General features: G+C 42.1%; 1 long non-coding RNA gene across 2 annotated transcripts; it reads right to left on the reverse strand.

Moving 5' to 3' along the window:
• Positions 1–4,441: 4,441 nt before the first annotated feature.
• On the reverse strand, positions 4,442–11,866 carry LOC142572901 (uncharacterized). Of its 2 annotated transcripts, none has more exons than XR_012826161.1 (4): positions 11,704–11,866; positions 5,944–7,493; positions 5,789–5,832; positions 4,442–5,163 (listed from the first exon to the last, which is right to left on the reverse strand). It is a non-coding gene; the product is annotated as an uncharacterized LOC142572901 (long non-coding RNA). The 2 variants fall into 2 exon arrangements; XR_012826160.1 differs by having other exon boundaries at positions 5,993–7,493; positions 11,704–11,865.
• Between the last annotated feature and the right edge of the window lie 8,970 nt (positions 11,867–20,836).

Genomic DNA, 20,836 nt, shown 5'->3' on the forward strand with positions numbered 1-20,836 from the left:
GTCTTAAAGCGACTTCCTCTCCTACAGCCCCGCTGCCGATCGACAGGGTCTTGAGGTCTCGTCCATTTCAAGTCACGGGCGCTGACTTCTCTGGTCCAGTGTATATGAAGTTAAACGGCTCTGTGAAAACATTCATTGTAGTATTTACCTGTGCTGGTAGTGCGAGTTGTTCACTTAGAACTTTCCAGTGGCATGACTGTGAATTCTTTGTTATTGGCCTTTAGTCGATTTATTTCGCGCCGTGTTTTGCCATGGGGATCTTATTCCGACAATGCTTTAATGTTTAAGGCAGACAGCCGCGAACTTAAGCTGACATATGTACTTCTACGTTATGTCCAGGTGCAGAACTTTTGTGCATCTAATAACATCTCATTAAAGTTCATTGCCGAACGCGCTACATGGTGGGGATGATTTTGGGAAAGAATGGTTCGAACAGTGAAGAACTACCTAAGGAAAGCACTAGGAAACGGACGCTTCAGCTTTGAACAGCTTCACACTTTACTAATAGAGGTCGAGGCAGTGATAAATTCTGGACCACTCACATACATTTCTGATGATGCTACCGAAGCGGAAGTACTAACTTCGTCGCACTTTTTGTCAGGTAGACGTCTCACTACCCTTCCACAAGCGCAAGTTAACGAGAACTCGGGAGGTCGCACAGACACACTGCGCGGCTGGAGATGTAGACAACAAAAACTTAACGACTTTTGGCAGCGCTGGTATAAAGAATACATATTCACGCTGAGAAGCGCGCACAGCAGGTCCCAGAAGCTCGACAACTGTTTAAAGAATGATTACCTTGTAATTATTATAGGTCACAAAGTACGCATTACGTTTTGGAAATTAGGTAAAGGTGTTAAAATCTGTAAGCGGAGCAATGGGTATGTCAGAGCATGCAAAGTCCGACTAGCAGAGAACACAGACCTCACGAGACCGGTTCAACCTATTTGTCCTCTGAAACTGTATAGGTGACATTGTTGGCCGCTGAGGTTGTTGAAACTCGAGCTCGCGCTGCGCATCGGAGAATAGTAAGAGGTACGTGGGATAACGACTGGGCAGTATGCTGATGTTGAGCTTGTCACCTTGAGTACGCCATGTTAGAACGGCTTAACGCTCTGCGACAATAAACCTGGCAGAAGTGTCTTTACCTACAATCACTTCACAGCTTTTACGACCACCTCGAGCCACCATTGTCGCAGAACATGGGCGCTCTTCGCATTTCTCGCCGCACACCTGCATCCCGTTCATGCTCCCGTACTCCAATCCGATTGTATTGGTACCATAGCCTTTCGGGAGAGGACGTGCGCCGCTGGGTGAGCCGCTGCTCGTGGAAGGGAAGCCGTCCTGCCAAATTCCAGAGGCGACGAGTGGTCCGGGCCAAGGTGTAAGTCGCGTGTTGTACGTCTGTGACCATGTCACAGGTCAGTAGGTCCACATCGACAGGGGCGTTGTGGTCAGTATCGTTCCAGCGCAGCACACGAATCGTACAAAGACACAAAATACCGCCTACCTACATGCGCTAAATGGCAGAATAATTCCTACATACGCACAGGGATCGGTCATCCATAACTTGGGCTTACAGCAAGCTTTCTGTTGGGTATTTAATTTTGCCGACTTCCGCTATACAATCATTCACGTTGACGTCCTAACAAGATATGTCCTCCTGGTAAATGTCAAGCGTCGACTGCTTCTCGGCAGCATCTGTTCATACGTCAGTCGCAGGTGTAGCCTCTACTCTTTGTTCCTCTCTTTGAACGACTGACGACTGGCCCCAACGGTCATTCCAGCGCACTCAGAGAATTTCAAGGCGTCACGCGAAGACTAATGGGACGCAACCTGTACCACGCCATATACACCACTATAAAATAACAAGCATCCCTCAGCTCATTTCCATCAACGTCGTTTGGCACCTGCAAAAAAAATATTGCGCAAGTTTAGTTCGACTCAGGCTTGGCACCGTAAGACCTTCTATCGAGTGGGCGTCTCCATTACACATGATCCCTAAAGAAACTGGGGATTGGCGACCTTGCCGCAACTACTGTGCACTGAACAGAATAACAGTTCCCGACAGTTATCTTCTTCCATACATCCAATACTTCAAGGGTGCCCTTCACCGCGTGACAGCATTCATGTCCATTTGGGTCTCTTGCATCGATTGCCCATGTCCGCCGTCTAAAATTTGAGGCTACTCGCTTCACTGAACTGCATCATCTTCTCGACAGCACGAGAGTAGGTACGATAGCCTACTGCCCACAATCGAACGGCGTCATTGTGCCTTTTCACTGTCACCTGAAGACTGCGCTCACTGCACAAGATTCACATTTCGAGTTAGTTCAGCACTTTCCTTTAAGACATCTTGACATGCGCGCGACATTATCAGATGACTTGGGCTGCTTATGAGCCGAACTTGGTTTGGCACCACTCTGCGTATTCTCTGCGACTTCTTCGAAGCTACAGCTGCTCTTCCCTAAATCACGAATTATGTTACGCATTCGCGTACCATGTTTCGATCGGTCTGCCTAGTTCCCGCCAGAGCACCTGCACCTCAAGTTCACTACGTTTCTCTGGACCTCCGGGCGGCAACACAAGGCTTCGTGTGATTCTTTCCATCGTAAGCCTCTTCCACCTCACTGCTTGGTCCTTTTGCTTGTTCTGGAACGCCGCAGCAACACCTTTGTCATTTCGACCGATGGAAGACATGTCATAATTGCGCTTGAACGCCTCAAGCCAGCCCACACTGACGGCCTGTCAGTACAGCCACTTTACCGCAACCAGAACCCCGTCAACTAGACCTACTATACCCTGTAAAAGCGGCGCACGCCAAAGCACATCCACTTGTTGCAGCGCGACGTGTCTCATGGGCTTCATCGCTCGTCGGTACTTCCTCCTCTCCGGGGCCGTAGTTCACTGTAGCAGCTGCGCCTTGGTCAAGACCGCGCGCAATCGCCCCAGTGTCAGAGACATGACGGCTTGCGCTGCATGGGCTCGCACTTGGGTTTGCAGGCATTCCGTGCGCCTGCTCACGGAATCATAGTAAATCCAGTTTTCGTTTGGGCCTCACGTCCCTTCTCTGCGCTAAACTCCGTCCAAAGCCCCAGCTGACAAATCAATGAGACTATGGACAGGGTGCTCAAGCTTTCATGCATGACGCTTTTAAAAACGGACAAATTATTCTACACGAGCAAGACGAAATCTATGTTGTTGAGAGTCGAGACCCGAACTCTAGAGTAACATTCCAGTTGCTTGCTTTCAATGAGTTATTAAAATGTAACTAGCTCAATTCGTTAATTCCCTCATTGCCAGCGTGCAAATTAGAAAGTTCATGGAAATAATAAAAGAGAGCAAATTGATTTGTTTCCATTAATGTACACGTCGTCCTATCATTTTTATTGCCAAAGAAGAGAATCCCTTGGAATATAAAATAAACACTTTGTGGCAACGCTTACAAAAATGTCAGATGTACATGACTATTAAAAAAGTTAATGTAGACAGCAATTAGAACTGAATACTTAGGGTCATATGTAGAATAACGCCCATAAAGACTCATATACGAAATATTTTTTACATAATACACATAATTTCTTTAAAGTATCCCTGACCGATGGCACAATGCCAAACACTGAACTGAATTTCTCGATGAGACGGACATTATTTGTACAAAAAATCAAGAACGTTAAATGAATATTGAACACCTTTGCACTAAAAAAGTAATACATGATTACGCCACACATTGCAATCTACGAATCGTAACCGGGAAGGTAGCAAGGCGTATCCCCTTGGAACTATTTCTCAAGGTGACACCAGTTCAGAGGCGATCGTTTAGTATGCGTGTGATGAAATGCATTGGTGCTCAAATTCATTTTGTGATCGAAGGTTTCAAACAGAGATTTCTCGGCAGCGGTTTCTCGGCAGCGGTTTCTCGGCAGGAAGTCACTGTTGCCGGACAGCAGGGTAGTCTTTACCGCTAGTTTGACAGTGCATTTTTAAAAACAGGTACCATACTCAGAATTTTGTCCTAACCAATATTCTTTGCAAATTCATTGCTTATAATTCCTAAATTTCGATATATGCCGCAAAATATTGTGTAAAAATAATTGTTAAGCTTTTAATTAGTCGTGCTATGTAAACTGATGCAAGTGGCTTGTTAGTATACGCCCATAATTTAGTTGCAGTGAGCATTACAATGACAAAACGATGACGAGGAAGGGAAGAAGGACGTCAACGGACGAAGGGCAAAGAACTAACTCTTTAATTTTGTTAGAGAACGCTCGATATACAAACTGAAAAAAGGGGCGCGGCAAGGAGGGCAGACTTTTATGTGCTTTTTAACAAATAGAAAGAGTTGGTAGTTCGTGCTTCATCCGTCTCCGTCCTTCTTGCCTTCCTCGTCGTCGTTTTGCCAGTGTATAACTCAGTGCAACGTAATTATGAATTCAGTTAGTCAGTCACGGACAGTGCTTTATTGTGGAGGGCATGTCCACTCCATAGGATAATTTAGTTGAAAGACTTGAATTGTCTAGCTGGCACGGAAAATTTCTAAAGTTTTAGTGCAACTTCAAAGCTATGCCCGATATAGGCCTAGCACAATAGTGAGATGTATGCAACGCTGAATAATGTCTTGTACGCAAATTATTGGGTTTTATTTTCTCCCTCGTCGAACGCTGTTCGAACGAAAGCAAAAATAGAAGATACGTGTTTATCTTTCAACAACGAAAAGGATTTTAATAGATAAATTATTTTCATTCATTATCAATATCACACTACGACCTTAGTCTTTGCTGACCTAAGGCAATGCCTTTCAAAGCTTTCGATCCTTTCTCGGCCGCCGCTGCAAACTTCGCATTCTTCATCCAAGAGCGCCAGCTGCGGCACCGACCACCTTGTTTATAGCGACCACCTTCGCAGCGTCGACGAGGGCCTTCTTCGCCTTCTTCCTCCACTTCTTCAACTTCTTGCCGAGTCCATACTCGACCACGGCATTACTGTCATCGTCCGCGTCGTCCTCGTCCTCTAGGACGTCCAGTGCTTTGTTTTCTTTGACAGCCTCGTCCACTAGCCTCTCGAGACGCTGCTGCAACTTTGTCGGCTCTAACCCCTTGTTAGTTTCAATCCATCTGTCCACTGATTCGCAAAGCAGGATGACAGAAGCCTGGAGCTTTTTGTCTATGGAAGATAGGACATGAAAGTAGTGGTTACATATTTGATGGAAATTGTTGCAAGACGTTCCACAACCTAAAGAGCCAGCGTGTCATACACAACGCCTGGAGACGGAAGAAAAGGTCAACCCTCACCTAACCTTGCACAAGAGAACACTAAATTCCTTAAACAAGGCGACCAATAAATTATGGCTTTTGTATCTCTACTGTACGATGTAGGATATCTAAAATGGATTTCCTTTATGAGAAACGTTGCCGTATCTTCTCGCAAACAGGATAAAGGAACATAGCAGTCCACATTTATTCGACTAACTTTTTTGCGACACCATGTTACTATGTGATTATATTTGTCCAAAATATTATTATCTATCCGTTACTGCAATTCAGTCAGTGAAGATTTGAATAAATAAACAGGTTTTTTTTAGTTACGTTTCCCGCCTTACGAGCAACAAAACAAAACCGTAATGTTCGTAGTATAATCTTTCTTGAATTATGGCAGAACGGACTGCCTGGTTTTTGATACTTGAGTATATCTTTCTGCTATGTAAATTTAGCGGGAATCCTGAAGCAAGTACGTCAGCATTATAAAGATCGTAAGTATGACATTTTCAAAATAAAGATATGGACAGTACCTTGCTCGGTTTGCTGAAGTGCATGCTCACTTTCCAGGGACTCACTGAAAAGAAAATTAAACAAAAATGTCTTCACCCACCTTTTGTAATGAAATAAAGGAAAGAAGCTTGTTCAATTAGAAATGAAAATTTTGTAAATTTGTAGAAAGTTTCACCGAATCCAAAATTTGAATGGATGACCAAGCAGGATTCCTGTATACTTACAGTGTGGCTGCACCTGCAAAGGGGCAAAGAAAGTAGCAGCTGTAATGCTTTTGCTTTCAAATCACGAAAGATTACATTTTATTTAATCAATCTCTAATTAATCGGCAATTTCACCACTACATCTAAACGAATGACTTGGCGATCTCTTCAATTGTCAAGGTATTGTGATTGCTAAGCCCACACGCCTGCGTGACAGACATCTTTACGACGAGGCCGGGAATTTTACAAAATAATTTAACTGCAAGTTTTAAACCTTCGCAAGCCACCGCCAGGCAGTGTAATGTGTGTGCCAGTGTGAGCTGGGCGATCCGTGAACATCTTCGGGGACTGAACAAGCGGATGAAGGAGTCGGAATGCCAGTGCTAACGCAGCCCAGGCATGACAAATCCATTTTCCTTAAACACGTGGCCTTCATTGTCTCAGCAATGACATGATTTTGTTGAGTTTATAATTTCCAAACTCATCTCTAGTACTTTCTTTCACTCCTACAGGCAACTCAAGTGCCCACGTCATCAACAACGCTATTCACTACTTTGCTGTATAAGCAAAACAATCTAATGAATTTTTGTTTAGATGAAAGTATGAAATGTCACGGGGAAGCCGTGTCTCACTGGTGGGGCTCTGGCGTACGTACTGTGGAAGCAAATGACTGCCACACTATCGCACAAATTACGCTTCATCATGGGTATCATGACAATGACTTTGTCATAATTTCGCAAACCTGAAATTGGGAGAGTAGGCATATAGGTTCGCCGGCATCACCTAGTTTACTTGAGATATACACGTCGTGGTGGATTAGTGGTTTAGCCGTTTCATGGCTAAGCCCGAAGACACAGGATGGAATCACGGCCGGAGTGTCCGCATTTAGATGTAAAGCGTCCATATTCCGCGCATTTCATGCATGGTAACGAACCCAATGTGGTCAAAATATTCCTGTGTCCTCAACTACAGTATATCTCGTGCTCAGATTGTGGGTCTGGCCCGTAAACCTGCAGAACATAACTTTTATTGGTAACATACGCTGTCATGTCATTCGTGCAAATTATGCTTTGGTAAATTTTAGCCTACTAGTTGCATGTGCCGCACTGCGTAAAATAGAGGCACGTGTAAATATTACATGTTAGAAGGGCATTTCACCGTTTTCTTAGTATGAAGCCTGCGCCCTTATTCGATGTTTTCGGCGTATTTGCAAAAGCGTGTGAAAGCTGCCTGTATTTTATGCTAAACAGATGTTATATAAGCCAAACAACTTAATACTTTGGGTTTAATTTCTACCCGTTAGACGGTTAGTCCGCAAGAAGCCTGTCTCAAAAAACATAATATATCTCTATCGCATATGTATATGGCCGCTCAGCTGTTTTCGTTCGAATTGAGATATGCTTTGGATTGTTCTCAGTCCTATAAAAATTTCAAATAAAATATACGAATTTCTACTCACATGCTGCTACGAAAAGTCCGAAGCACACGGTGATCCCGAATGCCTTCATCGCGAAATCACTGTCTGTCGGAAGAAAACAAAGAACACATTCACGTTCCAGCACTGATCAATTATAGGCTACATTAACGCTAGTTTTATTTTTCGTTCCCAGGCTGAATGTGTGCAGGGGTCAAACGCAGAGCACGTCTCTTCTGTACAAAGAAGAAAGCTGTTTCGTCAAGACATAAACCTTTTTCCCTATTTTGTGAAAGTTGGCGGTGTGGTTCGCTAAATTAGCCCAGTGATAAGGTCACACCCTGCCACAGAAGCCAATTGGAAGGCAAACGAGATTTCATTTTTTTACAAGCGCTTCGGTGTATCGTTTCATGGTATTAGGCTACCTTGCCCCACAAGACTGTCTCGAAGGTGCTGACGGGCCCCCACCTAAAGTTCGATTTTCCCGTTCATGTAGAGCCACAAATGTTACGAAAGCTATAGCTATTTATCTGACTACTTGCATTGGCGACTAAAAACAGCATGTTACATTTAAAAGTAAATATAGATCTGCATCGGATAAATCAATATAAAAGTAGATCTATCTCTTTTATGTCGCAAAAATATAATGATTCTTTTCCTACGAAATTTTGCAGATCTGAACTTCTTCTGGAACCAAACTACGGAGTGGCAAGTATTTGGGACCAGTGACCACAAATACCATCTTGCGCTCGTGCCCAAAAAACATAACACATTGCATAGTGGCCGCAGGAATCTCCATATATTTTTAATTTGACGTAGCTATTACAACCACGTTTTGCAGTTGTAATATATGAAGCAGTTCTATACAAAGAGCCCCCCTTCACGCCCTCCCGCCCCCATCTCCCCCTACATAGATCGTCAAGCTAACCGAAACTCGTTCAGTCTCACAAATTATATAGTTTTTCCTTGACGCTCAGAAGATTTAAATATATTTATACTCTGTCGCATACACTATAATCTACTCAGTAGCATCTACTAGCATCTAATCTCAAATTCACGCTCACTAAAACTATATAATGTTATATATATTCAGCCTGGCTACTGTTGTCCAGACTTTCAAGACTCACTCAGCCACCTATACCCTCGGACTCACACACTCGATTTCCCTCAGATACACAAAATTGCAAACAGTTTCACTGAAGGTATCACGGGTTCGGCGTCACAATTCATTTAACAATATATAATGGCACACTTAATCACCTAATTTGAACTCATCGTTATCTAACTCATCTGAAGCACCTGCTAACGGAAGAGTCCCTGATTCAGGGCAAGATCAGAGCGTCCTTCAAGGTAGCGCTCACACTCATGTCTACTCACACGAATCGCCACACACTCCTTTGTGCACGTTTATGCTCACATTCACACTTACTCATTCACGCTTCTGATAACGTCCACTAACATTTACTGATGTTCACTCGTATGCAAACTCACGTCCATATATCTGGAATCCATCCACTCATGTAAATACGCATCATTGTCAACACTGATACTCGCTGACACACTGATGGACTAACACCTACCAGCAGCTATGCATGCTTCCTCACCCTTACACCTACATGTTCATCATCATCATCATCATCATAATGAGCCTGGATACGCCCACTGCAGGGCAAAGGCCTCTCCCATACTTCTCCAACTACCCCGGTAACGTGCTAATTGTGGTCATGTTGTCCTTACAGGCTTCTTAATCTCATCCGCCCACCTAACTTTCTACCGCCTTCTGCTACGCTTCCCTACCCTTGAAATCCAGTCGGTAACCCTTAATGACCATCGGTTATCTTCCCTCCTCATTACATGTCCTGCCCATGCCCATTTATTTTTGTTGATTTCAACTAAGGTATCATTCGCTCGCGTTTGTTCCCTCACCCAATCTGCTCTTTTCTTATCCCTTGTTACACCTATCATTTTTCTTTCCGTAGCTCGTTGCATCGTCCTCAATTTAAGTAGAACCCTTTTCGTAAGCCTCCAGGTTTCTGCCCCACACAAGAGTACTGGTAAGACAAAGCTGTTACACACTTTCCTCTTGAGGGATAATGGCAACCTGCTGTTCATGATCTGACAATGCCTGCCAAACGCACCACAATCCATTCTTATTCTTCTGACTATTTCAGTCTCACGATCCGTATCCGCATCACTACGTGTCTTAAGCAGATGTATTCCCTTACCACTTCCAGTGCCTCACTACCTATCGTAAACTGCGGTTCTCATCCGAGACTGTTAAACATTACTTTATTTTTCTACAGATTAATGTTTAAGCCCACCCTTCGGCTTTGCCTCTCCAGTGAGCATGCATTGCAGTTGGTCCCCTGAGTTACTAAGCAAGGCAATATCATCAGCGAATCGCAAGGTACTAAGGTATGCTCCGTTAACTCTGATCCCCAATTCTTCCCAATCCAGGCCTCTGAATAGCTCCGGTAAACATGCTGTGAATAGCATTAGAGAGATCGTATCTCCCTGCCTGACGCCATTCTCTATTGGGATTTTGTTGCTTTCTTTGTGGAGGACTACGGTGGCTGTGGAGCCACTATATATACCTTTCAGTATTTTTACATACGGCTCGTCTGCACTGTGATTCCGCAATGCCTCCATGACTGCTGAGGTTCCCACTGAATCAAACGCTTTCTCGTTATCAATGAAAGCTATATGTAAGGGTTGGTTATATTCCGCAAATTTCTCTATCACCTGATTGATAGTGTGAATATGGTCTATTGTTGAGTAGCCTTTACGTTATCCTGCCTGGTTCTTTGGTTGACTGAAGTCTAAGGTGTTCCTGATTTTATTTGCAATTACCTTAGTGAATACTTTGTAGTACATATTACATGCATATTCTGTACTACATATACTACATATTCAGTGTGAAGCTAAATCATACCCACTCCCCGTGTGTGCTTCCGTGCATGTTAGTCTGAGTGGGTCTGAATGAGTACGGCCGTTTCTGTACTTATGAGCCTATGCTAGTTGCCGCTTGTTCAAGTCTTGGACACCCAATTTTTTAGCCAGTTTGTATTCAACGCAGGATTTAATGTGAATATAATATAATGTGAATGATTTAATAGAGAAAGTGAATGTGAAGCTAAACTTACGTCATTGACAATGAATTTTGTCTATTCAATCCAGTAAGTTGTGTGAGCACCTGAGAACAAAGGGTGTATACCCCTTGTACCAAAGTGTGAAGACGCAAGCTATGAGGTGAACAATTGTGTTACCATGTTCCTGTGAAGTGTACAGAGGTACTAAACAGATGTGCATTGCATGCCCTTCATCGTGTCCTGTGTGCGAGTCTTTCCGAGTGCTCTTCGCCTACAAACAGCACTCAACCCTTTCGCGTATCTGTATTTCACGCTAATGTTGTTTTCGATAGAAGGGTTAGAAAAAAAATAACAAACGATAGTGCTCCCTTACCGCGCGAGTGCGAACTGTTCTCCAGTGTACACAACCACACACGCATAACGCTTACCATGGCTGTAATGTTTGGCACCGGCTACGTTAGGTATTTCTTTTCTCTCACAACACTCATGTTGTATTCAATGAGTTCCAAAACCCAAAACTATTCGGTTCCAGTTCCACATAATTTAACTATGCTTCGGCTCAGCGTAAGCAGTGAATAACAATAATGATAATATCAACAGGACCTGATTAACGAGGTATTGCAAAATGAGCAGGCGGAGTGCAACCTAGCATGATTTGCTCGGGGCTTATTACAAAGCTATCGCTTACAAAGTTTGCATCCAACTTTGATTCTGTTGGAATTTTTTTTCTGAGTGCTCCGTCAAACTTATTTACAGAATTTCTGTTCAGCCAGGTTACAAGCTAATCAAAGTTGCACTCATTCGGTCTCACTCAGACTCTAGCCTGACTCTAAGCCTGACTCGGTCGACTCATAAGTGACCCCAAGTTTACCCAAGTGATATGTACACACAAGCTTAAGCTAAACCAATTCGGAGGGCCCAGATGTCAGTCTTTTTTCGAGGCGTAGGTGAACCCGATTACCTATCCCGAAGAGGCGCCAGTCTAAATCAAACGCACTATGAGATGCGCTCAGCGAGACTTCCATGAACAGGCGACATGCGTACCTTCGGCAGCGTTGCCTGTTATGTAAAAAACCGAGTATAGAGATTAATGATGCGGCCGGAACCTTGATAATGACTGATTTTTTTAAATTCCCTATCCTATAGCAACGTAACAAAATCACACAAGAAACTGTCTTTACCATCATATATTACTCAAATAAAATTGTGGGTATTTCACTTATATTTACCTTTGTCGGGGTGAAGTAGGAATATGTGCAGTTGTCTGGTCGCAGGGCAGTGAGAGAACAATCCTTGCAGCGCTTATTTATACGAAGCAAAGCGGACGTCCAATCCTGATATTGCCTCGTGCCAGACGCAGACGTTCAAGGTTTATCAGCCATAATGAGTAATGCGGAAAGTACAGAAAAACTGGGGCGCCGATCAGCGGCGTGAGATAACGTCAAGGTCATGATACAAAGTCTACGCGCGTACCTTTGTCTGTGGGCTCAGCATTGTGCGAAAAACAACCGCGGCAGTATGACGTCCGCTTCGCCGACCACACTTTATCACCGTGTACAAAGTCTGACCAGGAGCACGTTTTTGCATAGATAATGTCTGAGCAGCAGAGCTGGTGCCGCAGGCTGTTGCGAAATATAAATAATACCGTTTATTATATTTGCAATGTGCTTTGGCAGCAACAAATAATGTGGTATTAAGAAGTGCCCGATATTTCACTATGCGAGAGTATACCTGAATGCAGCTGTCTTGCTTCATCATAGGTTATAAGACAACTTAATAATGAATAAGTTTCTGCGCTACGCGAGCCTCTCTAGCAGCGATGTTTACTAACGATACTCTGTACCTATCGCGACGTTTCTTTGCCAACACAAAGTCAGTGCAAGTAACGCTTTCTAAGAACACAGGAAATGATAGAGAGATGAATTGGAAGGTGATGCCTTTCGAATAGCTCGCAAAGTATGCAACCTTTCTAAAAGAGCGAATTCCTGAAAGGCATTGTGCACGTCTCCAAGAATGAAAATAGTAGTATTGAACAGGTTTTCTCTGCGTATAAGAATTTTTATGGAACGTTTTATATTTGAGTCTTATTACAAGCTCCTTTATTTTTCAACACATCTTGATGGGGGCATAACGCACCAACGTCATATGCGTGTGGAATGACGTTAGTCGTGAGATAAGCCACGCGCTATGTTCAATTGCGTACGTTGGTCCCCTATTTCGCTCAGCTCCCGAATTCCAAAATTCAGCTGCGTTGATGACGTTGGTCCCTGCAGAATATAATCATGGGTCTTGATCCGCAACTTCGTGCAAGCCTAAAGAGTGCTCTGAGTGCCACGTCAGATTTGTCGATTGAAGTTATCCGGCGAACATGACATGCCATCATCATCATCATCATCATCATCATCATCATCATCATCATCATCATCATCATCATCATCATCATCATCATCATCATCATCAGCCTGGTTACGCCCACTGCAGGGCAAAGGCCTCTCCCATACTTCTCCAACAACCCCGGTCATGTACTAATTGTGGCCATGCCATGCCTGCAAACTTCTTAATCTCACCCGCCCACCTAACTTTCTGCCGCCCCCTGCTACGCTTCCCTTCCCTTGGGATCCAGTCCGTAACCCTTAATGACCATCGGTTATCTTCCCTCCTCATTACATGTCCTGCCCATGCCCATTTCTTTTTCTTGATTTCAACTAAGATGTCATTACCTCGCGATTGTTCCCTCACCCAATCTGCTCTTTTCTTATCCCTTAACGTTACACCTATCATTCTTCTTTGTAAACTGCTGTTCCCTTCCGAGACTGTTAAACATTACTTTAGTTTTCTGCAGATTAATTTTTATACCCACTCTCCTGCTTTGCCTCTCCAGGTCAGTGAGCATGCATTGCAATTGGTCCCCTGAGTTACTAAGCAAGGCAATATCATCAGCGAATCGCAAGTTACTAAGGTATTCTCCATTAACTTTTATGCCCAATTCTTCCCAATCCAGGTCTCTGAATACCTCCTGTAAACACGCTGTGAATAGCATTGGAGATATCGTATCTCCCTGCCTGACGCCTTTCTTAATTGGGATTTTGTTGCTTGCTTTATGGAGGACTATGGTGGCTGTGGAGCCGCTATAGATATCTTTCAGTACTTTTACATATGGCTCGTCTACGCCCTGATTCCGTAATGTCTCTATGACTGCTGAGGTTTCGACAGAATCAAACGCTTTCTCGTAATCAATGAAAGCTATATATAAGGGTTGGTTATATTCCGCACATTTCTCTATCACCTGATTGATAGTGTGAATATGGTCTATTGTTTGGTAGCCTTTACGGAATCCTGCCTGGTCCTTTGCTTGACAGAAGTCTACGGTGTTCCTGACTCTATTTGCGATTACCTTAGTAAATAGTTTGTAGGCAACGGACAGTAAGCCGATCGGTCTATAATTTTTCAAGTCTTTGGCGTACCCTTTCTTGTGGATTAGGATTATGTTAGCGTTCTTCCATTTGCCATTATGGTTGCAAATCCATAGCATCCGAAAGAAAGCTCTGGTTTAAGGACAAAGTGACTGTACCTGAATGACCAGTGCTCTGCAAGGAGAACGGGTGCCACGACAGGTGCACTTGGCGGTGATTGTCAGCATTCGCCTGCCTTAGCACTTGGCAGCTAAATTACAATGATAAAAACGCAATTTGTCTTCTAGAACGTGGCACATGTGCCCTCACCCTTCTGGGGGAGCCGGCAGTCACCCGACGCCAGCACTGCAATTATATCGATCAACTGTAATCTCGTGTGTGTTTTGCGCATGCGCAATCCTCAATGGGCCACCTAGTTTATTGGTGCAACTGGAACGTTCCATTTTTTTGCTCGCCGGTCCATGCCAACCTAACCACGTGCGTCGCAACCTCATGCTTTCCTTACCAAAGCATATCAATGGCCCTTGAGATTGCAAGCAGATCAGACTGGTCTGCATCATGTTCAGGATCTGGGCATCGCATCAGATGGCCAAACGCTTTAAAATAGGCTGTTTCGCCGCATCATCTCCCTCGCGTTAAAGTTATAAAAGTTAGAGGCCATTTTTGTAACCGCTGCTGGTTCTGAAAACTAAGATTTTCGTTGCGCCTTCCAGAGATCCCAACAAATGCATATTTCCCGTTTCTCTCACGCTCTTGAAATCAAAATAATTTCAACGGTCTCCTTCGGTACTAGTCTTACCGGCTCAAACATTTTTTTGTCAAGATTCCTACAATAGTTTCACGTATTCTTAGATGCCACATAACACAGCAGCGTCCAAGGCGCTCCTGCAACCCTATTCTGCCAATGAAAGGAATCAGACGGGTCTTCTAATTACAGCATCAGGCCTCATCAACCACGCAGCTGGAAGTCCTTGGTCTGTGTATGACTGCAGATTATGCTAGGGCATTTTACTGCAAAGAATATTTTTGTCTTTATTCGAGTATCAGTGTACAATTTGTTTGAGTTATCTTAACATGCTTAAAGAAAGAGAATCTGCTTAAGAGGTTCCCAAGTTCAGGCTACGGTACAGGGACCCCTAGGCCTAATTGATAGGAACAAATTACTATCGAGCAGGAAAATAAACTTCAGGCATGACTATAGAAAACGAAATTCTACCCTACAAATAAGTAAAGAAAAATGATCAAATAATGCACGGCCAAGAACGACACCATAAGAGTGTCGGTAAAGAAATGGTCTCATATACAAAGCCAGACATTTCATTCTGGGATAATTACACAAGTGAATTTACATATTGCAAAAAGTTGCATCGCTATTCCCTAAAATTGATTTAAAGACACCATTAGAAAAAAAAACTGCCATAGGTGAACACATATCTGATGAGCGCACACATTCAAAAGGTATTTTTCTAGTAATTTCAAACATAGAAAAGAAAAACAATCTGTCCATCAGATAAGGAAGAATGGCGCAGAGTGAAGCTGTCCTTTTTCAGAACAATTAGATGCTTCGGCATGGTAAACATTATTGTTCTGAGCAAAGCGAGTAGCGCTAACATTCTTCTGGGAATTAGAGCGAATAGTATTTAATGTATGTCAGCTCATTCTTGAATAACCCGAAAAACATGATAATTATGTGAAGGGGCAATACACAAGTAGCTGTGAGTATTTAGTACTATTTACTCGAGAGCTGTTAGAAATAAAGCAAAGAACATGGTTTTTAGGTGTTGAACAGGGAATAGCAGGTGTTACCGTAAGTAGTTATGGTGTAATTGATATGGCTGTAAGGATACATACATGATCAAGCAAAATGAGAGCAAAGATTGATAGGAAAGGTCTAGTTTTTGTCACTGCTTTAATTCCAAATGAAGCATTTCTTTTCGAGTTGTGGAAGGTGTTTATAAAATTGTAGCTTATGGTTGAGGCTCAGATGGCTGTCTAAGATAACACCTAGAAATGAAACGGAGCCGCTAATGGGAATAAAATGATTGCCTAAGGTTAACGAAGGCGCAATAATTAGTGACTTATTGTGCTAATGGAAAACTAAAAATTTCGTTTTAGATGGATCACTGACTGGATCGTTGTCATTGCACCATTTCATTAGGTGGTCAAGAGTCTTATTTAGTTTGATAACTTGAGAAGAGATGCAGTTATCAGCTATAGGTATAGTTGTGTCGTGAGCATATAGAACGTAATGACTTAAGTCTGTTACGTCTGGCATATTAATGATGTAAACAGAAAAAAGCAAAGGCCCCAGTATTGAGCCCTGTGGTGCCCCTTGGTTAAGTTTTTTAGAACGGGAAAAAGTTTCACACGTATAAAAATAAATTCCCTATCAAACAAATACCTTATTAGGAAGTCTAGGGCATTGCTATTTATTCCATATGCTTGAAGTTTACGAAATAAAATCATGTGATTAATAGTATGAAATACCTTAGTAAGGTCTAAGAAAACGGAACCAACGAATTCATTATTGTCAAGGCTATTATTAAAATCATTGAAGCAAAGCAGAGCTCAGTCAGTGGAGCTTCCAGACCAAGAACTGAACTGGCAGGATTTCATTATATAGAATTTTTCCAAATACTAGCTTATTCTTATCAAAAATAGGTTTTCAATTATTTCACTTAGGGGAGAAAGAATCTCAATTGGAGGTTAATTGGAAATTAGGTCTGTATTACCTTTCTTAAAAATTGGAATAACCTTTGCACGTTCTAGCAATTGTGTAAATTCACCAGAAATAAAGATCACGTTAATTTTTACGCTCAGGTGCGGTCGCATATGGCATCAGCGACTAGCTTTAGGTGGCGCACTGGATTACCATCTAATCCTGGACCTGTGTTACTAAGAGTACGCGTAATAGAAAGCACTTCATGCGGCGTAACAAGATGAAGGAAAAATAAATGCCTCAGGCGGTCTATTTTAGGCTGGGAGGTTGTTTGCTTGCTTCTCTCAGGCATTGCGAAATGATCAGAAAAAGCGTTTGCTATCTGCATGAGCAGGCTGACAAAAAGTAAGATAGTCGCGTACAATTTCAGATATAATCTTAGGCGGCTCACTGTTCAAAAGGTCATTCAGCAAGTGCCATTGCTTTTTAGGGTTGTTTTTATCTGCAAGAACGCTATTTCATAGTAAAGGCTTTTTCTCTTCTTTGGGAGTCCGGTTAAGAACGTTGCAGTATGTATTGTACCAATTTATTAGAGAACAGTTAAATGGTTGTTTTTTAGTCTTATACAAATGATCTTTTCTCCGCAAGCTCTTCAGCAGACCATTTGACATCCAAGGATTATTGGGGCGTTTAAATCGATTTTTACATCGCAAAGTTCAAGATCAAGCACTGACTGCTTTAGTGAATAAATTGCAGAAGAAATAAAGAGCCGCTATAGGGTCTTCAATAAAATTCATATCTGACCAGTCACGGGAGCTAATGGAAGAAATGAATTTATCTGTGCCGAATACTGTAGTGAAGTAAGAGGTGACAATGTTAGCAAAAATGTTTTGAAGATTGCAAAAATCGGCAAGTGATCAGTGGGGTCAGTATTAACAACGCCCGCCAATATGATGGGTACGTCTAGGTTCGTTAAAACTTGATCAATTAGTGAATTAGAACCCTCACCACCACATCTTGTAGGCGATTTGATGAGGGATTCAAGGCCTTAGCCACTGAAACAGTCAGTGTAGGCTATATAGAAGTTAGAATTAACATCGAATAGATTGATGTTTACATCTCCCAAAAACATTACACTCTTATTTTCCTACAGCAGTTTGTTAGGTATGTTATCAAGAGCATAGATGAAATCCCAAACGCTAGAACCTGGTGACCTATAATCACAACCGAGAACAAACCTTTTAGTGCTGCATGCCTCGAAGGGCTCGTTAGTTTCCACCCATATCATTTCGCAGGAATAGACGTGAAAGTTTAAATCATTTCAGCGAGTGTAACTGATGCGGGGAGAAACAAAGATGGCAGCCCCACCATGCCTACTGTTTAAACGGCGACAGTATTCAGGACAGTGAGAATGGAACCCATACACGTTACTATCATCGCTAGAAAGCGACGTTTCGGGAACACAAATAAGAGATAAATCATGATCAAGCGACGATACAAAATTATTTATCCCCTCGTAATTATTTCGTAGACTGCGTGCGTTAAAATGAATCAGTGAAGGATTATTGTGACAAAGTAAAGAACGAAGTTCACAAGAACACGTAAGGGGCACTGCTATGAAAAAAGTGACCCGGTAAGTGTAATCAGCACAATAGGTGCTCTTGCATGAATATGCGCCGATCCGGCATGGCTGGAATTCGGAACACTCTGCTATCACTATCACTAGTGATATGCTAATAACACGTCCTTTAAAAAATTGTTTTTTTAATAATGCTTTATTACCTAATGTACGCTTCTGCTATATGAAGGTAATGTCTTCATAAAATCTTTAGATTAGCATCTAATTTGATACCCGAAAGTGATGCAGAATCGAAGACGTGAATGTGATGGCCATCTAAGTCAGCTAAGGCATGTAGGTTAGTATTCTTTGGCTTCTTCGAAAAATAAAGAATAGAGCTTTGATAAGGCCGATAATTAAAATTATTGGAAAAACACCCAGCGATACTCTGTTCAACCTTCTTGTTTAGCCCAAATATTGAGGTTGGTAAAGGTTTGTCACACAAGTACATGGTAGTATTGTCCGCTTATCGTGCGCATTGTACAGATTTAAAACACGTGGGTAAATCATTACGATTAATGGGGAATAGTAAGGCACTTAGCCTGGAGCCTTGTGGTACACCTTCAATACTGACTTCAGTACCAGAGTAAATCCCTTCTGAAAAAAATTTTTTTGCTCTGTCATCCAGTTAACTTTTGAGCAATTTTGGTACTGCACGGGTAATTGCCAGGGCTTCTACCTAATTAAAAACGATCGTATGATTAGTTGTATCATAAACTTTAGCAAATCCTAAATATACCGAACCATATTAAACACATATTAAGCACATATTAGGCGAGTGACGAAGTATTAGGAATATTAAAGCTAAGGTTGACGAACTACCAGCGCGAAAACCAAATTGACAATATTTCAACAAATTACATGTTTCAATACATATTTAAGCCCTTGCGAAATAATTTCTACAGAAATTTACTAATGAACGCGAGAATAAGAATAGGGATGAAGGTTACCACCTCGGATTTGTTACCTTTCTTATGTACAGGGACAATCAGCTTTTCAAGCAATTTTGGAAAAATGACGCTTTAAAAATGTGTTTCACTATAATCCAAGGTGTTTGAGATATGAGTGGTGCAATAAGCTTCAAATGAAATCGAGAAATGTTATTTTAGGCAGGACTAGTGTGCTTCAGAGCTACTGCTAGGAAGCATACCTCATCAGTAGCTACGGGAAAGAGAATAAAGAAATGGGATATGTAGAGGTCTTACTACTGTTGTATATGCAAAGGACCTTGCTACGCAAAGGAACAATTTGCTATGCTAGAATAATCACTAATAGATTTGTTGTTGCAACTGATTTTATCAATTGCATTACTGGACTTAAGTCAAATAATGAACGCATTGTGGAAGTTTTCATTGTTCTTGGGATTCTGTTTGTATTATGCAACTTCATTTGTTTGGTACTGTCGTTTAGACTTCTTTAGCATTTTTTTCAGATTGTAAGAATAATTTGTATCACGTGCAGCTAAGCGTACATTGAAATGTTTCTTTAAGTGCTTCTGCATGGGTTTTTTTATTCTAGTTTGTAAACATTTACTTTCCGAAGAATCACTGGGAAACTTAGAACGTTTCCCGCATGTGACGGCAGTTGTGTTAGCGGGAACATCTTCTAGAAATACCAAAGAAAACTTTTCAAGAGCTTCTTCGGGATCATTGAGAAATGTAATTAGAGATCAATCAGTACCTTTTACAGTGTTAACGAAACTATCTTGGTTGATTAGCGATGTCTGAATAATCGGCGTGAAAAGTGACAAATATTACGCAATGATCTGGGATCTGTGTATCTATGTTACCAGAGTTTGGAGTTGGCACGATGTTAGAGATAGTCGAGAAGCGTGCTGTTACCATGAGTAAAACACCTAACAGGAGAGATAATGATTCAAGCCCGGAGCAAGCAAAACGGTCTATATAAGCTGTTACAATTTCATTATCGGCATTGAGTATGGTAATGTTATTATCACCAACATTTGGAAATTACTTATATTCAAGAGTAATTTTTTGCAGAACCATGGAGAAGTTCACTCAGTAAATCAAAGACAGATGAAGATGGAGAGCCGTTGACACGACTGAGAATAAACCTTTTACGAATGTGTGAAGTCACTTTCAATCCATACCGATTCACAGGGACTTATATGTACAACAAAATCAAGCCTACTGTTACACTTAGTATGAAGAAGTGAAACAACATCTAGCGGAACGACCATAACGATACGAAATACGGTGGCCATACTCCACTTGGTATAAATAAAAACTATAATTTACCATCCATAATAATAAACCATGTTTATGAAACACAAATAAATGAAAACTGATCACTAAGGGATCACTGAATACTGAAATGGTGAAGTGGTTCGTGTGCAGTCTTCCCGCATTGATATCAACAAAAGAGTCATTAGAAGATGTAAGCAATTCTTTGACTTTGGCGGGTCATTGCAAAGACATGATGAAAAGTATTCGGTTAGGAGTTTGCAATCAATGGGCAGGATGAGAAATGCAGCAATGAGCTGTGCCTCTGCGATGGCGTGAAAATCAGCTTCTGAGGTTATACCTAAGACCCCGGCATCGGTTGATGCACGAGCTTTAATCCCGCAGTTGTCTATCCATATGAACTGCAATTTGTCCTTTTTCAGTGCAGACGCTTTGCTGAACAAGCACTTGTTGTCGACTGTGAGGTGT

The sequence above is a fragment of the Dermacentor variabilis genome, chromosome 2 (genome assembly GCF_050947875.1).
Source record: "Dermacentor variabilis isolate Ectoservices chromosome 2, ASM5094787v1, whole genome shotgun sequence".
In the NCBI taxonomy this organism is placed as follows: Eukaryota; Metazoa; Arthropoda; class Arachnida; order Ixodida; family Ixodidae; genus Dermacentor; species Dermacentor variabilis.